Source organism: Triturus cristatus, chromosome 12 (genome assembly GCF_964204655.1).
Source record: "Triturus cristatus chromosome 12, aTriCri1.1, whole genome shotgun sequence".
NCBI lineage: Eukaryota > Metazoa > Chordata > Amphibia > Caudata > Salamandridae > Triturus > Triturus cristatus.
In genome coordinates this window covers 706,071,880-706,093,308 of record NC_140595.1, presented here as the reverse complement: position 1 = coordinate 706,093,308, position 21,429 = coordinate 706,071,880, and the positions used below count along the sequence as shown (strand labels likewise).

Here is a 21,429-nt window from a genome sequence, read left to right as displayed (position 1 = left end):
GCATTATGGGCAGTAAGGCTTACTTATTTAAAAGGAATGTTTTGACCACTCAAACTGGTTTATTTTGACAGGTTGAATGGCAGGTCTGAAACCATGTTTTATACAGCCACTGTAGTGGATGGCACAATTGTTGCTGCAGTCCTTAAGTTCCATTCAATTCACAGGCCCTGTATACACTTTGTATCATATACTAGGGACATAAAGATAAGGTAAATATGCGAACTAGTAGATACCAGTTTCATCATGTTGAAAGGAAGAGCACAAGCACTTTATCAATGGTTAGCAGGGGTAAAATACACAGAGTTCTACAACCAGCAAACACAGTCAAGGCACAAATATGTGCAAACACTGCACCAAAGACAGTCATTTCCTATACAAAAACTACCAAACAATCTCCAGAAATGCACAGCACGAGTAGCACAGCATAGGTTTGCAGCTAAATTCATCAAGATATTATGTGGTCACTGCTGCTAGTCTAGCACTTAATCTGTTGGGCCCTGAGTGTCTTGTGTTCAGCAGTGTAACAGTCATACCATGGATTTCCCAATAATCTTTCTCTAGCAAACCACAGTAAAGGCCATATGCTAGACTCTGTTGGCTACTCCAAGTCTCTCATCTGACCATTTTTGGCTTTCCTTTTAAAAAAATAAAAAAAAAGGAAGGCAGTAAACTGTCCATGCCGGATTTCTATGTTATTGAATTGGAGACACTGGAAATTCAAAGTAATTTTTTTAAATACCAGAATTAGTTTTCTTTTGTTTTGTTTTATCTTAATTTAAATGTTACTTCCTTGTAGTGTCCCAGGCAACAGAGATTGCCTGGTAGGCACAGGGACATTTGGGCTCTAGTTGTGGTACTAACTTATCCATCCCACTTAATACTATTCTCAGTGTCATCTGCACTCCAATCATGACATGCTCTAGATGTTTAGTAGGCCACACCCCTCTCTCACAGCTGACTACAGGAAATCCTCTGTTGCGCAGCAAGTGCACCAGTAGTGTACCGAAGGTGTGCCTAAGGCAAGCTTGTCTGCGCCCAGACCTCTGGTCCTTCTGCCAAAGACAACTGACTTATATAATCCTCCAAAGACCTTGCAGGCAGTCATTAGACCTTAAGTCTAGCAGAACTACTCAAAAAATATTGTTCTAGAAGAAACAGTTTAGTATGGTATCTTATGAATGTAAGATCACTGCCCAAACACAGCAGCCACTTCTCAGACTTTATATCCACAAATAACCCAGCTGTACTTCTTCTTACTAAAATCTGGCCTTATAATTCCTCCATGCCTGATTGCCAGTGCACTTCTGCAAGGCTACTCTGTGGTGCATCAAAGCAGCTTACTTGGAGGAGGGCTACCCATTTTTTATACTGCTCCCACATTGTCTGCTCAGTGTTCAACAACAATTTATCTCAGGCAGAGGTGTTGGCCTTTTCATTAAAAATTAATTCTGCATGCTCTTTTACTGGAGCCCTAGAGTATCATCCAACAAGGTACCCAAGTAACTTTGTAGCTATATTTGCTGAAATGCTTCCACCTATTATCATGCAAAGTTCTCCATTCTTGGAAATTTTAACATTTGCATTGATACCTGCAAACACCCATTGTGCAGCCCCTTTATATGGCTTGCACACATTAAACAGAGCAGCTTGCCATCTGTCCCTTACTTAGGGTTGGCCACACATTTGATCTCATTCTCACCACCATGCCCAAAATTCAATTTGGACCTCCTATTGCATTTCTATGGCCTGATCATTTGGCAGTCCCTTTTCAGCTCTTCTTTGACAACAGGCCCTCATTGAGGACTAATTGTCATAAATGTCTAGAACTTGAGCTAGTATTAATCAAGAAAATGTAGCCCAACGTTTTACTTGAGTTCTGTTGTCATTTATGAAGCTAGTGTCGGAAAACACTATTAGCTTTATCTCATGAATGTTGTGGGTTTTGACACCATTATACCTCTCAAACTGTGGAAGTCATCCCCTGGTAGCCCAGACAACCCATGGTCTTTTTTTTATACTTTAAGAGCAGCTAAACACCAACGTAAAACACTAGAACATAACTGGAGAAGCAATTTTGGTACGGACTCAAAAAACAAATACAGAACAACTAGTCAAAGTGTCCAGAAACTCATCAGGAAAGTATGTGTGCTTTCCATCCAAATAACACAGCCTCTACTACTAATTCTTGTACTGAAATGTTTATTAGTATCAAAACCTTCCTGCAGCTGTCTGTATGTAACCTAATTATCTCTCACCAAGAACTTTGTGAGAATATGGAATCATGTTTTCAGAATAAAATTGAAGTCATTCACAGTCACTTACTAAACCAACCTGACCTTGAAGAACTTCCTTTCCTAAGTAGATCTTTGACCGCACATTCATGTGTCTCCCTAGACAAGTTCAAACTCATATCGGTCAAGGAAACTCTTGATGCTATTACCTCTTGCAATTCAGGCTCTTCTCCTGAACCTTGCCCCCTCATATTTTCAGAACATTTAATGATTCTATAGGTCTAAGTCTTTTTCAGTTGTTTTTGACATATCCCTTAATACAGATAAGCCTGGGTGAAACTGAAATTATGCTGCATAATTTGCATAATGTTGGACATTTTTGTTACACTGGTTGCACAAAATTCCCAACATTAAGCCATTACTCCACTTTGTGCAATCCTCTCGATTGACAGTAAAACTTGTGCAATTCGCAGTCAAAATGTACTGCAAATGCACAGGAACAACCAAACGCAGTTGTTGTTTGTGCTGTTTTGTTTTTTGCTCTATTTTTATAGTTCAAAATGCAACCCAATGTGATGGGTTTGCATTTCATTTAAATATGCCTTATTTTGCCTAACTTCGCCTACATTTCAGGTAACTGTGCAAATTTCGAATATACCAATTTAAGTCACAGTTTCGGCTTCATGGAAACAGTTTGCATAATACGATTACAGGCAAAGCTGTCTGCTGAGCCCATGATATTGACTAATTTGAGGTCTATTTTGGTCCTCTCTTTACTATATGAGGTTCTGTAAAGAATGATGAATAACAAATCCTAAGGCTACATGAAATCCACCCTTGATTTGAACATTTGGCAATCTGGCTTTAGTCTGGGTCTTACCACAGAATCAGTCCTGGTGGAAGGTATTGAACGTATTCAAGTCAAACAGTATCTTTGCTGCTCAGCTGTGTTAATTTGACTTTATTTGCCGCCAGCCTTTGACATGGCATCATATAGTATTCTACTTGAGCACCTTTATAATCCTGAAATATGCAGGACAACATTTAAGTGATTCTGCGCTTTCCTTTCAAACCACTCTGACAGTCACTGTGCATCTTTATACATGTTCTGTTAAATAAGATAGCTATGAGGTACTGACATGGTCCTCTTTGAGCCCTATACTATGGTATGGAAAAAGGAAGACTGTATTCAATTCATGAAGATTAGAGGCAAGGAATCAACATATTACCATCTCATCCTCTTCCTTGTATCAGCTTTCTTTTGAGGAAATGCATAATGACATGCCCCTGTGTAATATTAAAATAGAAAACAAAATCAACACCTGTAACCCATAAATGAAACTAATAGGGAAAATCAATCATATAGTACTTGGTTCAGTACCTGAAAACCTAGATCCTTGCCCCAAAATCACACACCCCTGACTTGTAGTGCATAATGAATATATAGGGAGCTGATCACATTGATCTTGAAAAGATGAACTTCCATCAATCACCTTTAATCTCTGCCCTGGAATTGAATATAACATAGTAGAGCTCTCCAGATCCTGTAGAGGAGATTCCCATTGAAGGTGCATACGCTGATATCTGCCAACACTTCAAAAAAGGTCTCAAAAGTTAAAATTGAAGGCGATGCTCACTGTCTAAACTCTGCCACCTTAGTTAGGCAGACGGATGCCACGCATTACACATTAGACTTTGGCAGATTATCATGACACAGATGGCAAGAGGAAACAATCTTCTGACTAAAATCTAGGCCAGAACTTGGAAACAATAAATCTGGAAAAAGTATGAAGTAAGGAGCCCTAGTGATTGAAGAGACCAACTGGCCATATTCCCAAACAACTTTCTTGACAATAGAAAGTGTTAAATATGAAAAGTTTCAACATAAGCCCTGAGGTTGATGTGGAGTAATGTTAATAGTAGAAAGGAACGGGATCCATTATTGATCCCAAGGCGAAGAACAAAATTAGTTAGGAAAACACCTTTCAAAATAATACCTGGTTCATTAACAATACAACTCCACTGTCTCTACTCCAGGGTTTCCTGAAAGTGCAAATGGACTAAATGAGCCACAATTCGTCCAGAGAGAACTGGAGAATCAATGAACAGTCATGTCCCAAAGATGAACAAGCACTTCAATGCAGCAGACCTGCAAGGAAGATAATTTGTGGTCATATGACTTTAGTGTGCCAAGCCTACAAGACATTTGAACCAAAGCTAACACAACACATGACAGACCAGCTTCCTTAATTCCAGCTATTCAATAATCATACCCGGAGATGATTTGTCACACCTCAGTGGTTTGCAGAACAGAAGACCTTCTGATATACAGAAAAGAGGGAGAAGCCACCTTACACCTCAGACGTCTATCACAGGAGAAAAAACGTGTCTGTGTCCAATATGGATGCAGCAATATCACTCCTGATCATTCTGCTTGTAGACAATAGCAGTAGTGTAACAGTGTAAAGCAACCAGTCTGGCCAAACAGAAGTGAATGCATGGCATCCACTTCCATTTGCCCTTCTCCTAGAACTTGTAAAACACACCAGGCATAAACTGTTGTTATAGATTGAAAATAGATCCACTACAGATTAGCCAGATTGTTCTCACAGCTTTGAAAAGACACCTCCCTTCAAGAGATAATGTTCCTGAAGATTTGTCAGTGATTCAAACTTCCTTTGTGAGACTCCCTTGAATCCCACAGCTTTGAGAGATATATGATGTTACTAGCGAAAAGATCTATCTAATAGCAGGGAAGATGTAGTTCTAAACAGAATTTTCCCTTCCAGTTCACGTAGGTGTTGGTTATCAGATTGTCTTTCCAGAATATTACAAATTGTCCCTGATTAGATGTGCTGCAAAGAGGTCTGAATCACCCTCTGACCCATTAAGTTGCAAGAGAATTAAAAGGCTGCCAGTTTCATGTCCCACTATTAACCTTGCAAAACTGTTACTATGATTATTGGCAAAGGGAGATTCCTTTGCAGAGGTTTGGATGAGGCATCCACCTCGTAAATCATTTAGCTATAGGATCGTTCTGGAATTCTTGCCTTGTACAACTGGAAATGACTGAGTCAAGATTATGCATACTCACAAATGATTATTTTGTTGGGGGACCAGGTGCAGACTAGTTTATGGCACAATAAACCATGATTATGCTTGGATTAGGGAAGCAAATAGCACAAGAAAGGAAAGTACAAACACAAAGGGTTATTGTTTCTCTGATCAATGGTATTCCATAATCTGATTCTGTATTCACTGCATATGTAACTAATTTCTGGAATTGGTATGCTTCTTCTTCAGTCCACAAGTGAGACTGTATCTCGGCTTTAGGCCTCTCTCCTCCTGAAGGAAGACCACCTCAAAAATTAATTCTGAACCAAACCCTTATGACCATCAGATGCCCAGAATGGTCTAGAAGGGACTTTTGTACTACTATTAGGACCCTGGGGGAGACCGTATAAAACATGTAATTCTCCAACTGCTTATGTGTAAAGATGTGCTTTCTTTCTAGTCTCTGCCTAACTTTAGGGGTCAGGGTATTGCAAGTGAGTTGCTCCAATTGGCACACCAGTACGTTGTCCTGTTAGAGGCTCCCAACCTCATCTAATGCTCACTTTTGAACCTGTAGTTGCTGATTTGTGACGTTTAGCTGTCAAGTATCACCATGAGCAGTGACTCATGAGCCAGTACATTCATAGGAGCACTGCAATTGGGTGGGAGCGTCCATCACAGATGTACTGGCTGTAGAGCATTACATGTCTGTGGCTGCATGTGCTTCCTTCACATGTATACTGGCTAATGACCATCACGAGTGATGAGCAAGGCTGTGGATGTGCTTTTATAAACTAGAAATAATGTTTATTTATGTGTGTTTACTTTAGCCTATGTAGGCAACAAGTTTAAATTACTGGGGCTGAGCCTGCTTGCACTGACATTCATTTTAAAGTTGCTGAAGAAAATGTGGCTTTTAAAATTGGATCAACAAGTTTCCTATGTGTATTTTTCACTTCTGTGATTTTCCTTTTCATAAAAAAAACAGAATGCGATTCATTTTACGGTGTTGTTGTCTTGCACTGAACAAAATGCATTTACTTGTGTGCTTTAGAAGTCAGCCATGTTGGCATGTTCGTCTATGTTGCAATCTTCAAGGCCTTTCACCTAGCGATGTTCAATGTTTTACAAACTTTGTAATTGCATTATTGTTATGTGTTACAAAATTATTTTTTGCTTATTATGTATGTAAAGTAGGCGTCCCTAAATGTTACTTATTTTACGTGTTGTATTTTTATAAAAATTAATTAGTGTTGTCACTATTGCTTCATTTCACACCAGGTCAAATGCGTGTTTTTTTAGTGTCTGAAACCTACACAATTCTGCCGTTTCTTGGATGTGTGACAGGCTTTCCTTTGCCTTTAAAATTTGCATTCTCTACATTGGACTATGCAACTTTGATTGCTTCCTGGAAGGCAGACTATACCTTAGTCTGCTTGCAAATGTATACTTATAAACCTTTCACTGCCTATTGAACTGTGTAGTCTCCATGTTAATCTACCTGCTGATATATAATTTGACCTTTTGGCTCATTCCTCCAAGGCAGACTCATGTCGGTCTTCTAGCTGATCTATGTTTAGACGCTCTTTTTATATTCAAAAGGAATCTGGCTATGGAAACACAGTTATGGAACGGTGCACAGACATAATATCGGATTTTTTATTTCGACTTTCATAAATATCGAGTTTTAAATATCGTAGGCACAGAATATCGACATCAAAGAATATCGGTGACCAGAATATCGACCTGAAGGTAAGAAATATTGTTTTTGTTAATATCGATGTTAGTAATATCGATAGCAAAAATATCGATGTTACTAATATCGATGTTTATGTTAGTGTTATGTATTTTAGTATGTATGTGTTTTACATGTTTTTTGTTATGTTTTGAATTGTTTTTAAAAATATGTATATTAAATGTTTAGAAGTACCTTAGCGGGTTGTGGGTTTATAGGGGAATAGGGTGGGCAGAAATGTAATTATAGTAAATTAAATCATAATGTTTTAGAAATTATTATTTATTTTTAAATAAATTTAGCTTTTTAGTTCCGTAGCGGGTTGTGGGTTTATAGGGGAATAGGGTGGGAAGTAATTTATTATAATTAAGTAATTATTAATTATCATTTATTGGAATTCATAAATAATGTAGCGTTAATTAAAAATTGGTTGGTAATTAATGTTTATAAGTTTATTAATTGATAATTATAATAATTGTGTTAATTTTTATGCGGAGTGGGTTGGGGGTTTGTTGGGGAATAGGGTGGGAAGTAATTGAATGTTATTAAAGTAATTATTAATTTTATTTTATTGGTATTTAGAAATAATTTACTGGTAATTTATTTTTAATTCAGTATTTAATTAAACCAATTAATAATTGACAAGTATGTTATTTTTAACCTATGCGCTATCCAACACTTTCCCTAGTGTTGCACTCTCTGGAGTGGGAATAGTCCTTTTTACCCCTACTCTATCCAACACTTTCCTTACTGTTGCACTCTCTGGAGCTGGGATAGCAATTATAACCCCTACACTATCCAACACTTTCCCTACTGTTGCACTCACTGGAGTGGGAATAGTAATTTTTACCCCTACACTATCCAACACTTTCCCTTCTGTTGCACTCTCTGGAGAGGAAATAGTAATTTTTGCCCCTATGCTATCCAACACTTTCCCTACTGTTGCACTCACTGGAGTGGAAACAGTAATTTCTACCCCTACACTATGCAACACTTTCACTACTGTTGCACTAACTAGAGTGGGAATAGTAATTTTAACCCTCTCGCTATCCAACACTTTCCCTGCTTTTGCACTCTCTGGAGCGGGAATAGTAATTTATACCCCGACGCTGTGCAACACTTTCCCTACTGTTGCACTCTCTGGAGTTGGAATAGTAATTTTTACCACTACGCTATCCAACACTTTCCCTACTGTTGCACTCACTGGAGTGGGAATAGTAATTTTTGCCCCTACACTATCCAACACTTTTCCTACTGTTGCACTTAATGGAGTGGGAAAAGTAATTTTCACTCCTACGCTATCCAACACTTTCCCTACTGTTGCACTCACTGGAGTGGGAATAGTAATTTTTACCCCTTCGCTATCCAACACTTTCCCTACTGTTGCACTCACTGGAGTGGAAACAGAAATTTCTACCCCTACACTATGCAACACTTTCACTACTGTTGCACTAACTAGAGTGGGAATAGTAATTTTAACCCTCTCGCTATCCAACACTTTCCCTGCTTTTGCACTCTCTGGAGCGGGAATAGTAATTTATACCCCGACGCTGTGCAACACTTTCCCTACTGTTGCACTCTCTGGAGTTGGAATAGTAATTTTTACCACTACGCTATCCAACACTTTCCCTACTGTTGCACTCACTGGAGTGGGAATAGTAATTTTTGCCCCTACACTATCCAACACTTTTCCTACTGTTGCACTTAATGGAGTGGGAAAAGTAATTTTCACTCCTACGCTATCCAACACTTTCCCTACTGTTGCACTCACTGGAGTGGGAATAGTAATTTTAACCCATTCTCTATCCAACACTTTCCCTACTGTTGCACTCTCTGGAGTGGGAATAGTCATATTTGCCCCTACGCTATCCGACACTTTCCCTACTGTTGCACTCTCTGGAGTCGGAATAGTAATTTTTACCCCCCACGCTTTCCAACACTTTCCCTACTGTGTTGCACTCACTGAAGTGGGAATAGTATTTTTTACCCCTACGCTATCCAACACTTTTCCTATTGCCGCACTCTGTGGAGTTCGAATAGTAATTTTTACCCCTACGCTATCCAACACTTTCCCTCTTGTTACACTCTCTGGAGTGGGAATAGTAATGTTTACCCCTACACTATCCAACACTTTCCCTACTGTTGCACTCACTGGAGTGGGAATAGTAATTTTTACCCCTATGCTATCCAACACTTTCCCTACTGTTGCATTCTCTGGAGCTGGAATAGTCATTCTATTCCCTCCACTATCCAATATTTTTCTGTATTATTTTAATTAATGTTTTGTATAATTTGATTTAAAATGATTAAAAATATTGTAGTTTTTTAATTTGATATATATATTTATATTTTTATTTACATTATTTTTGTATGTGTATATATGTATTTATAATTTATAAAATGTTTTTAACAATGTATCAGTTAATAAAATAATTATTTACGAATATTATTAAGTAAGAATATATATTATGTTATATGTATATGTTTAATTTATTTTAACATTATACATATTAGTTATTATTTTTAAACATTTTTAACTATGTTTCTTTTAATTATATGTATTATTTACTTTATTTTACATTATTTTTTAACATTTAACAAAAACAATATTTTTAACAACAATATTTTAGACACCGATATTTTTTGTTCTCGATATTTTTGCACTTACCATGATGTAGATAGGATGTCGTGATTCTTCACTTCGATATTTTTGTCACAATATTTTTGTACCTCGATATTGTACTTGATATTTTGTCAGTGATTCTTAAGGAACGATTGTTGATTCTGGCGTTGATGCACAGCAGCTCATTCCATGACAGTTTAGGTGATTTTATTATGTGCTGCCGAACCTTATATTAATTAATCATGTGGAAATAGACAATTCACAATTATAAAATGATTCGGTTGCCATTTTAAACTAAAATTAAATGTGTAAAGTGATTAACTTACCAGTGATATCTGGCAAAGTACTAGAAAACCACCAATGTAATGGAAATGAAGGGTTCACACACTTGAGTATTATCTTGTGGCAGTAGATGGAAAAAATTATTTGCCTAGATGTCATTTTGAGCTACCGTGTAATGGCTTAGGTTCATATGGGAAAAGAATTGTGATCATCTTCCACAAATAATGTCAGAACCATGTGACTTTAGGAGATTGGACAAGTATGTGGATACTTTTCATAATTCAGGAAAGCAGTTCTTAGAAGTCCTAGATTTTTCACAAGACAATTGCCACATGTGACAATTGATGAGAATGTTGCTAACTGCCACGTGTATGTTTGCAAGCCTGGTAGATCCGTTTTGATGTGATTTGATGTTTATTTAGTTTTAGGTTTCATCAAAAGATACAGGAACCTGTTTTCAGTTGTAAAAGTCCAACTTTCTCAATTCCATTACCTAAAGCAAAGAGTACTGAATGATCTATTAGAGCGTATTAGTGAAGTCACTCAATAACACCAGTGAAGTCAAGCATTCAGAAGCAATGGTAACAAAAAGTGGTTAACAATTTTTTTTTTTTAAAGAGCAGAAAGTATATGCTACATGTGTGGTTTTAAATTTCATCTTGTTAATTTCAACAAAGCGACTTTCTGTTTGCAAGCAGTGCATGCAATGAAAAAGAATATGAAGATTTTGTAAATGTGTGTTGGGGAAAACAAATGTTGGTCCATGCCATTGAGATAGAAGAGTTAGCTTAGAAGTTAGAGATGTAAAGTAGTTTTGACTGTCCAAATTCAAAGCTGTTGTGGAAAAGGAAATCCAATATTCAAGATGTGCATTCAGAATAAGGGAGCGTTGGTCACTGCAGACACTGGGGCAGGTAGTTCTTAGTTACGTAGAAGGTATAGAGAGATGAGTGATGTGATGTTAACTTGTATCTGTCCGTTGTGCAACCTTTGACAAGAAGAAAACTTTAAACGGTTAGTGAAATTTCATTATACCTTTGCATTTTCTACTAGGAGGGTCAACATATGCATGGCTAAAAAGGCTGACACATTTTCAGGGTTTGAGAACAAGGTAAACTGGGATGGTTTTAACACCAATGATATCTTTACCAATATTGATATTGAAGTTGACTAATGATAGAGCTCAAGACATTACGTAGACATATCTGAACCCGACTGGAAGAGAGGTTTGATTGTGTACATGGTTATGAACAAATGATTTTGTTAAAAGAAAAAAAGCAGAACCTACAGTACAGAAAGTCAGGGATGTTTCACTTAGTATTAAGAGCATTAAAGCACTGAACGTCTCCAATAGTTGTGATGAAATTTGTTTAGTGTTGATTTGCGTTCTTTGAGTAAAAATACTTAATTGACTGTCATAGTCCTTGAGCTGTTCTCTCGTTTGAATGGTGGCAGGATTTTTTGTGGATAGATGTAAGTCTATAACAACCTTTGTGAATCTGTTTAGGGCTTTTCGGGCATGCTGTTTAGGCTTGCATTAGCAGATTCTGTTTTTCAGAAGCTGATGTTTAGTTTAGTTGAACCCTAAACAGCACATCAAAATGACATCCTCCTTTTTGCCAAATGAGTTGAGGAATAAAATGATGTGCTAGACAGAGGTTAGTGCATTTTTGATTGAACCTAAAATGAGTAAAAGAAAGAAAAATGTAGATTTCTGATGATCTTGATTATTTGGGCAAGCTGATGGAATACAATCTAAAACATGCTATGTGCTATCAAGGATGCTCCCTCACTAAAAAAAAAGACCAAATCAAATACTTTCTTGGGTTTGTGTGAAAATTATGCACAACTAGTACTAGGTTTTGCTTTGGAAACATAACCATTGAAAAAACTTCTCTGCAGTTATAAAGAGATTGTATCTTTTGAAAATGTCAATGTTCTCGCATTACAATGTTATGAGCCTGATAAGGATTGTGTGCTGCAAGTAGTTGCAACCTGTTATTGATGTAATTTTGACTGAAGGTGTAATGGGTTGGGAATACACTGTTGAACATGTATCCCTGTACCTCAAAAGGTCAGAGTGCCAACATAGAATGATATACAATGAGGCACTGGCCTGTTCTTGTACAGTGGAATAATTCAGAACTTTTATGGGGAAGCATGATATTCATTCTGCTCACAAATCCTTGATATTCATACTGAGAGAGAAAAGAATATGCTAGGCTATGTCCTGCAGTGGCATAGCTATCAGTAGTGCAGCAAGGGCAGTGGCACCGGGAGCAGGATTCTGAGTGGCACACTTTACACCAGTTGGTAGCTGTTTTTTACTACCAAACCAGTGGATGGGGATCAATTTCCTTGCTTGCATTAGAGCCAGTTGCAGCCTTGCAATGTAACTGCGGCCAAGAATTGTGAGTTTGTTCGCTTGTATACAATATTTTCATATGGACATACATGATGTTGTAAAAGGAAAGAATGCGCATGCAGGCTTGACATGCTTTCCCTTAACATATGTTGGGAGTGATGTAGAAGACAGTGAGTATGCAGAATGTGTTGTTGGTTTAGAGGATGTACACAGATGTGATATCTTTTTCTTCTTCTGTCCACTCATTAATTAAAACAAAGAGGCTTTGGTTCTACAGAAAATAAGGGATTTTACTGTGAAAATATGGCCATGTTAAGAACAATAGTCTGATGAATTCCAATGCTGGAAAAAGGTTCAGGAGAAACTGAGTGTTGAAAGTGCTTCAGTTACGAGTGGGTTGTAGGATTGTTCCACCTGCTGCTGTTAGAGAGTGACTTGTTCATTTAGCTCATTTAGAACACATGGTTTGACTTCTACAAAGTAAAAACTGAAGTTGCATCATTGGTAGTCATCTTTTAACAGTGTTATTTATTTGGTGATGGCTTTTGCAGTACTATACAGTCTATGCATAGGACATTTGTGTTGAGGAAATTTATGTTGTGTCCAGTTAGTTTTTCAGCTTCTCTGTGGGAGAAATTAGAAAATGGTTTCATGGGGTGTAGGAAATCAGTTGCCTACTTCCTAATGGAGTAAAGATGTTGATAGTTCTCAATTACTATAATTCAAAATGGATTCTCCACAATTTTACAAGATCTGCTGGTGCCAAACCATTTGGAGATTTTATAAAGTGTGTTTTTTTATTAATGGCTACAAATGTGTATTCTGTCAGACAATGGTGTTCAGTTCATTTCCAGTGTTTGTAGTACTATAACCAAGGAGTGATGGATATAAAAAAATTGAAAGTCTCTCTAAGCAGCTCCCCCGTCGAATGAGTTGATGGAGAAAATCCATTGATTACATCAGGAGTGCATATAGCTTATGGTACATTCAAGATTGGATATTGAGAAAATAATCCAGGATAGGATTTGGAATTACCATTTAACTCCAAATTTGCCAACTGGTGATTCTCTATTTAAATTATTGAAAAGTAAAGAACCATTTCCCAATGTCATTCTGAGTGGTTAAGTGAAGCAGGAGGTCCTCTAAATTGTGAATGATTGAATTCGGTATTGGCGAAAGTAAGGAAAGCTCTGTTAAAAAAGTACACACTATCCGATAACAGGAAAAAAAATTGGATTATTGTTTTAAGTGGGGAGATCTTGTGAAGATTTAGCACCCATAGAATGTTTATACATTCAAAATCTTACCCATTGACATTGGTGTATGTTTGCGTCGAGTTCAAGAAAGGTGTCAAGTAACAAATGATGGAGTAAACAGAGTGTGTTGTTGGTAAGGTGTGCAAGCACTTCAGTGGCATAGGCTAATGGTTCATGGAAGTGTCAACTTTGGCAGCTGATGGAGTAAGTTTAGTTCTAGTGAGAGGTGGTGTCAGGGAGACTGGATGGTGACAGGTGTTTGGTAATAACACGGATAACAAGAACTTAAGTGTTAGTATAGCTGACTCATGACAAATGCTAAACCAAGGTGTTGGACAAGAGGATGCAGTTGATCTGTGTGCTCAGGGTGGTCAGAAGATCTGTTTGGATGTCAAGGAGAGTATCTCAGGAAATTAAAATGGAATTAGAATTACATGATGTTCTAGTTATCCTAATAGCTTTGCCTGTTATCAAAACGTGGGATTTTGTAAAGGGGAAGAAGTGAGGCATGCTTTACTGCGCTTACAAACTTGAGGCATATATATTTATGTGTTAATGTGGCTCACTTTGCCTACTTACCATAGGATTGTCTGTCTCACTCGACTGTAAAAACTACAAGCAGCCCTTATTTACTCCATGATCTGCATGGTGATCCGGGATTCCTGTGATTTGCAGTTGAGGTGGACAGAGTTGTTGAGGTTGGTGTTCCTCTGGCTTCTTTGATATCCTGCACTCAAAAAAGTCTTCTTAATATTCTGATCAACCAGTTCTTACACATCTCCTATCATATCTTGGAAAGGGGACAGTGGTATCAGAAGAGGAGGAACATTGATCTTGGGTTTTCTCTGACTCAGGATTTTGCCAAGCTTAAAAATACCAATGAACTGCCTCAAGGGAGGCTCTAATTGTTTTCAGACCCTCTTTAGAAAGTTGAAGATTAAGAGGATAAAAGTGGGGGGACCTGTTATGACTTATTTTACTGCCTATACTCTTAGCTGGTGGGTATAAAGGAAGAGAAAATACGTATACCACATCCCTGAATGAGATTTCTTGGAAAGGTTGGGGTCTTGATTGCCTGACCCTAGTAGCTAATTTTCACGCATTGGGTTATATAATGCTTCATCTTACCATGCAACAGAATTCCTCACCATAGTCCATGACACCTGACTACACACTATCTCATTTTGCACAACACCTTATGACACTATACCACACTAAATTACACAGCATGATAGCTGACTGGTAAACCATGTGAAAAAGTATGACATGATATCTAAACCAGCATCAAGTGAGGTGTACAATAGGTGCTGGCCCTCTAGCTCATCTTATTTGCTCTGGTGGTGGAACAATTGGCAAATCTGCTCAAAGAGTTCCATTCTGGTGTGGCCAACACATTTGGAAAATATAAGGTGTTATTGTCAGAATAAATTGTGTATAACCTGATACTAATAATCCAGAAAAATGGCTTAACCCAATTATCATGGGGCTCATTGCCTATGAACGATGGTCCGGTCTCATAATAAACTATGACAAAATCATCATCATCAAGATGCCTTTTACAAGGAACACTCATGCTAATACTCTAGATTATCCTATCAATGGAGTGAGAATCCTGGTCAATACTTGGGAATCAAATACCACTGGGGTAAAGATAGGATATACCACAGCAGCTATAGGGTATGTATAAGTAAAATAGCCACCTACATTGAAAAGTGGAACATCCTACCAATATCGTTGGCTGACTGCATCACCATTATGAAAATGATAATACTGCACAGTTACTTTACATTTACCAGAATAATCCAGTCCCTTTAAACCACAGTTTTTTCAATCAGATTCATTTACTGATGGGAAGACTACCGGGGATGGGAAACAAGCCACAATAAACTGGAAAACTAAACAATTAACATATACATTTGGAGTATCTGCTACTTTCAATTTGATAATTCATTACTTTGTAGCCCAGGAGTAATTTGTGCACTGTTGGTTCCATATTCTTAGAGGGCTCCCTGCACTGTGACTTGAAGAAGTTTTACATGCACCATTTCTACTGAATGCCACTATCATGAAAACACAAACTAGACCAAAAAGGGTAATGCATACAGTGGACTGCACAGTGCAGGCCTAGTAATGACTAATGGATATCAGTGGTATAGGCAAACTGTTCTGACTGCAGATGCCTCTAGTTCGTAATCCACAATTGGAAGTGACCAGTGAGCTAGCCTCTAGGAAGAGGTTGAGTAATAGACAACACCATACATTGGGTGAGCTTTATAAGGAAGGTAGTTTTTTAACAATACAAGAGTATAAAGATTTAGGCCTATGTAATGCATTGGATATATATTTATACCATAGACTGGGTTGTACTGTTATTACACAGTACCCCACTTACCTGGAAAAACTAAGTGACTGCAAGTTACCAGGTTGAGCACAACAATGTATGCCATGATTAGACTTCATGAAAGTTGAATACCAGAATAAAGCAGGAGACCAATGGGTGCAAACTATAGGGCATCAGATATTGGAAGTGCAATGAGAATACTGCTGTACACATACAAAGTGAATGTCAGCAATTAACAGGCATAGACTAATGCATTATAAATATTTATATATAGCATATCATACACTACTTAGTATGCACAGCCATTGTCTAGTTGAAGACTGCCAATGTAAAAGATGAGTTGCCCCATAAGTAGGATTTCACCACAGTTCATTGGAATGTCCTGGGGTAAAGAGATACTTGGGCTCGGTTTATAAATATGAACAGTAAATACGAAGCTCTGTGGTTATGGCAAAGAAGAGAGAGGCAGTGTGCTGGGGCATAGATAGGCTGCCTAAATACGATTACTGGATAAATGATCTGATGTGGTGCAATACCCAGTCTGAAGTACATAGCATGCTTCCCCCAACTAGGTAAGACTTACTTACTGAAAACAGATGCTAAAGACACTACAGAGATTGTGGCAGGAGAGCAGAATAATCATCCTGAAGTGATGGACTTGTAGTTGTGAGAAGGCCTGGCGTACTGGACAATAAAGTGTTGCATACTATGCACTGTTATATGATTTGTAGTAATACAACAGACACATGGCACTGTAACTGAATAATTCTACTGTAACAGCTAACAACTATTTTCCGATGTTATGACAATAAATAGTAACAATAATGAAAAAATGTGGCAAGCATTTATGCCGAACCAAAACAGTAATAAAGTCAAAGTGGATTTGAAAAATTTGAATAAAATCTAATAAATAAAATGACACAAAAATGACAAAGATCCAATAATATGTTTTAAGGAGAAATAGCGCCAACATTCACTAAGCATCAATTTCAGCTTTGTACTGGTGAAGGGTTTTACTTTCTGACTTAGGGCCTGATTTTGAATTTGGCAGATGGGTTACTCCGTCACAACAGTGACGGATATCCAATCCGCTGGAATATAAATCCCATTATATCCTATGGGATTCATATTTTGGCGGATGGGATTTCCATCACTGTTATGACAGAGTAACCCATCTGCCAAGATCTAAATCAGGCCTTTCATCTTTTAAGTCCCACATTTACAGGGTTTCTGGAACAGCTCATCTAGGTCACGTGTACAGCTCCCAGGACACCAGGGAGAGCACTTAGGGACCAGAACACACCTCAGCAAGGTCCTGTCCAGGTCTAGTTGTTTCCGATCAGCTGGGCACACCAGAGGAAAAGCCTCTTGCATTTTGTTGTCTCCATGTAGCTACACTGGATGTCAGCCTACTAACCCTTCAAGTCCACTTCTTTTTATGTGTACAAGAGGGAGCAGGTCTAGTTCTTTGGGGCTACTCTTATGTTAAAGACAGGAGGTCAGTCCTCTTCTGATCTTCCACAGGTTCATCAAGTGTTCTGAAGTCAGTGCTTAGAGGATCCAAATGTATGCTTTGCACCATATAGTGGTTTAGGTGAACTCTGGGCACTCCCTAACCAATGTGGTCAATGCTCTTAGGGCCAATTTTACCCACTTCTTCAGTTTGCCTTACTACAAACAGGCATGAAATGACATGTATTAAGTAATTTTCAAGATGGTGAAAGTCTTCGCCCACACTAAACTTCGACTCTGAGACCTTGGGGTGTATGTGGAAGTGTCATAGGCAAATCACCAATGTTTGAAGCAGGCATTGTACCCACAATAAATGCAGAGATAGAATCCTGGAAGGACAAACGCAGGACCCTTCAGCAACCAGGCTTGGGATAGAAAAGAGTTGTTTTGGCATGCTGTTCTCTCCTTTTCAAGTATGCCCACATTGTTCCATGTGCCCCCAGTAGCATAACAGACCTGTTATGCTACAGATATGTTATGCTACTGGGGGGCATTTTACACCTTATTCAGACATAAGTACAGGATTGGAGAAGCTGGAGATTGAATGCAAATTAGCCTCCAGGAATTTCAGGAAGGGAAAAGGTAACTTTCTAAAAGTTACTTTTCCACAATATTTATTACAAATCTGACTTCATAATTGAATTGGACTTTTAAAACCTATGTAAAATAGTGGCTTATTTATTTTTCCAGCTGGTCCCTTTCCTGAAATAGCAATATTGGTGTTTTAAACTGCAGTCTGTTTTTCAAAATGAGACAGCCAGACCTTCAGTGAAAATAGATTCTTTTGAGCCTTGTCACTGTAGGACCAACAGTAATATTAACCTTCTACATGTCCCACGTTTTAAAACCATGTTCCCTTCCTTGTGGGCTACAATGCTATAGAGGTGACTTACTTATATTTAAAAAGGTGGGTGTCAAGAATTCCTGTCATGCGAGGGGAGGAAAACGGTAACCAGCGAAAACGGACTACATCTCCCAGGATGCTTAGCAGTTGAGAGGTTATGTAAACAGGAGAGCTGTTACATAACTCAAGGAAAACACGCCCTTATGTAAACAGGAGAGCTGTTACATAACTCAAGGAAAACACGCCCTTATGTAAACAGGAGAGCTGTTACATAACTCAAGGAAAACACGCCCTTATGTAAACAGGAGAACTATTACATAACTCAAGGAAAACACGCCCTATAAAGGGAGGAACCGGGAGGTACAACGCTGTCGGTTATTGTGTTTACACCGACGTACCTGCTTAGTGAAGAGCAGTGTTCCGGAGTGGTGCTCCAGTAAGGCAAGAACGGAGGTGGGTCGAGTCGTTACTCCCTGGGCCGTGTCTTGCCCCATCGTCACCAGTGAAAGACCCGGAAGCTCTACCGGATAACCATTGAGCTTCGCTTTTTGACTCGGCTGAGTCAAAGCGCAGTGGCGCTTTTGCTGGTTGGAGTCGTAACTCCCATCCCGACCAGAGATCCAGGGACTGCCAGCTGTAACGCACACCAGGAGGTGTTTGCCGCGTTACAGACTCGGAAGTCCACGGGATCGATCGAGCGGCTGCTCTCGGTTCAGTCTTCTTTGCTTGTGATTGGGGTATCGGTGACGCATCACCAGGAGGTGACTCCGCGTCCCAGTGCAGTCTGAGGAAGAGGTTGAGCGGCTGCTCCCTTCAGGTAGAGACCCCGGCTGGGTGTTTCCCTGACTCCTCGATTCTCCCCAACACTCTTCGTGCCCCTCACAGCTTACCGATTGGCATTGTCGGCCATTTCATTTCTGCCCTCTGTTGGCATACGCCGGGATCGGCGTATATGCAGAGGACGGTTAGGACCATCCGTGCTGTGGGCTGGTAACGTACTTAGCCTGGAGGATTCCAGTGACTATAACCTTTGTTTATTCCTTGTATTATTTTTGCCTTCATTAAAATAACTAAACCTTCACAAGTGGTTGCGTTCTCATTTTCGTGTCTGTTAAACGATCCTGAGACGTTCAGGGCGTTACAGTGGGCTTTAATTTTTGAAAGGGGTATTTTAACAGGATGCTCTCCAGGTTTTACATTGCAGCAGTGAGGCTACACATGTTAGGCCTGCAGCTATGTTTGCACTACCACTGTAACAGATAGCACAACAGTTGCTGCAATCCACAAGTGTAATTTAACTAACCTGGCCCTTGGTGCACATCTTACACCATATACTAGGGCCTACAAGCACGTTAAAAATGCCAATGAGGAGAACGCTAATTTAACCATGTTTAAAGGAAGAGTACAGACACTTTACTCTTTGTTAGCAGGGCTAAAGTGCACAGAGTTCTAAAGTCATCAACAATGTGGTCCAGAAAAATCAAACATTCCAGAGTGATCACTATAAAAGGCCACTACATAACATACCACAGCACACCATCCACAATCACAGACCTTGAAATACCTCATCACATTGCACTAGATCATGCTATACTATAATAGATCACAACTTGTAACGCACACACACACCATACCACACTACCTCACATATCAAATGCCACATCATACTATGCTATATCAGGCTATGTAATATTTTATCATATTATCTCACAACATCCAATACACCTCATAATAGTGCACATCACCTCTCTACAACAATCCCATTCATCACTGCATTACATCATCCACCACAACAAAAACCATATCAAACAGCACCTTAACATCCTACATCTATAATGGCAGTCATGCTATGTCACCTCACCTCACTACAATGAAAGGTAGATTTTATTCGAAAGTTTGCGGCAGTTATTTTATAACCTGATATCTAACTAATCAGCCTTTAATTAGAGGCTATGACATGATGGTTTGTGGTAGTTATTAATGTTATCAAACACATGTTAGTCAACATGAAATGTGACTTGGCAAGGCTTTCATGCCATAGTATATCTATTGGCAACTGCCAAATACATATGCTAGAAGGTAATACATATTTGGGTACTTCAGAGCCTAGTGGCTTCGAAAGTATAAATGTTGGAGTAGGAGCAAGGATGTTTATAGCATTTTCTTGACAGTCCCTGAACCTTGTGCCAGCTTTAAAGGGGCTAAACTTATTGCTTCATACATTGACCAAGTGAAGACGGCTCGACGACCCTCTCCAAAACAGAAGCATCACTGCGGGGCTATAGGCCTAGCATGTATGTTTTGGGAATATCCATCACACTTTGCCTCCTTTCTGGAGAAAACAAGAAGAACAAAACCAGACCCACAGCAAGCTGCTCTGCTTCACATTACATCATGTTCAGCACCTCATGAACCGATACGAAAGCACACAATATCGATCTGCAACACATCCAACAACAGCGCAACACTCCATCCTATGTCACCAAATGTTGCATCACACCATATGCTACCAAGTGTACCACATCTTACCACACCACAAAACACTATATTGCACTATGCACTACAACATCAAATGCATAATTCATCTTACCACGCAACATATCACATCATTTATGACTACTCATGACCAAACTGCACCCCCATCATCACATCATACTAGACAATACCATATAGCATTCAACAATATTGTGGCACATCACTGTGCATCTTATAATACTTCATGACAGTCCGTAATACACATCACATTTTGCACTACTGTCTCTCATTACTATAGCACACCTCATCACACTAAGCCACACCACTCATTTTGCATTGAACCATTCGCTGCCACAACATAGATCACACAAGCTGAACACTTACAAAACTCGGATCACTTTTGAACATGTGCTGCACTGTATGCACTACAAAAACCTAAATATTGCATCAAACAAGCACAATTGGGAGTGCTTCAGCTGAACTTTAGCAGGAAAGGTAGTGGTTCTTGTTTCTAGACACTATGGTGGCTACTACAGTCTAATTCACAAGGCCCTTGCTCAGGAGGGTCTTGACGGGACAAGATCCAGGATTAACCACCTATAGATCTTGTCTTGATAACTTACTCCTTCGATGAACCCCCCCCACGTTAACTGACCTCAATGATGTGATAGATCTGCAACAGAAGCAGGATCAGTGCTGATCACCCTCTGG

General features: G+C 38.9%; 1 protein-coding gene across 1 annotated transcript in view; it reads left to right on the top strand.

Moving 5' to 3' along the window:
- LOC146780159 (arachidonate 12-lipoxygenase, 12R-type-like) overlaps window positions 1-21,429 on the top strand; it is a 366,345-nt gene that overhangs the window by 124,864 nt on the left and 220,052 nt on the right. The gene's annotated exons all lie outside the window — the stretch shown is intronic.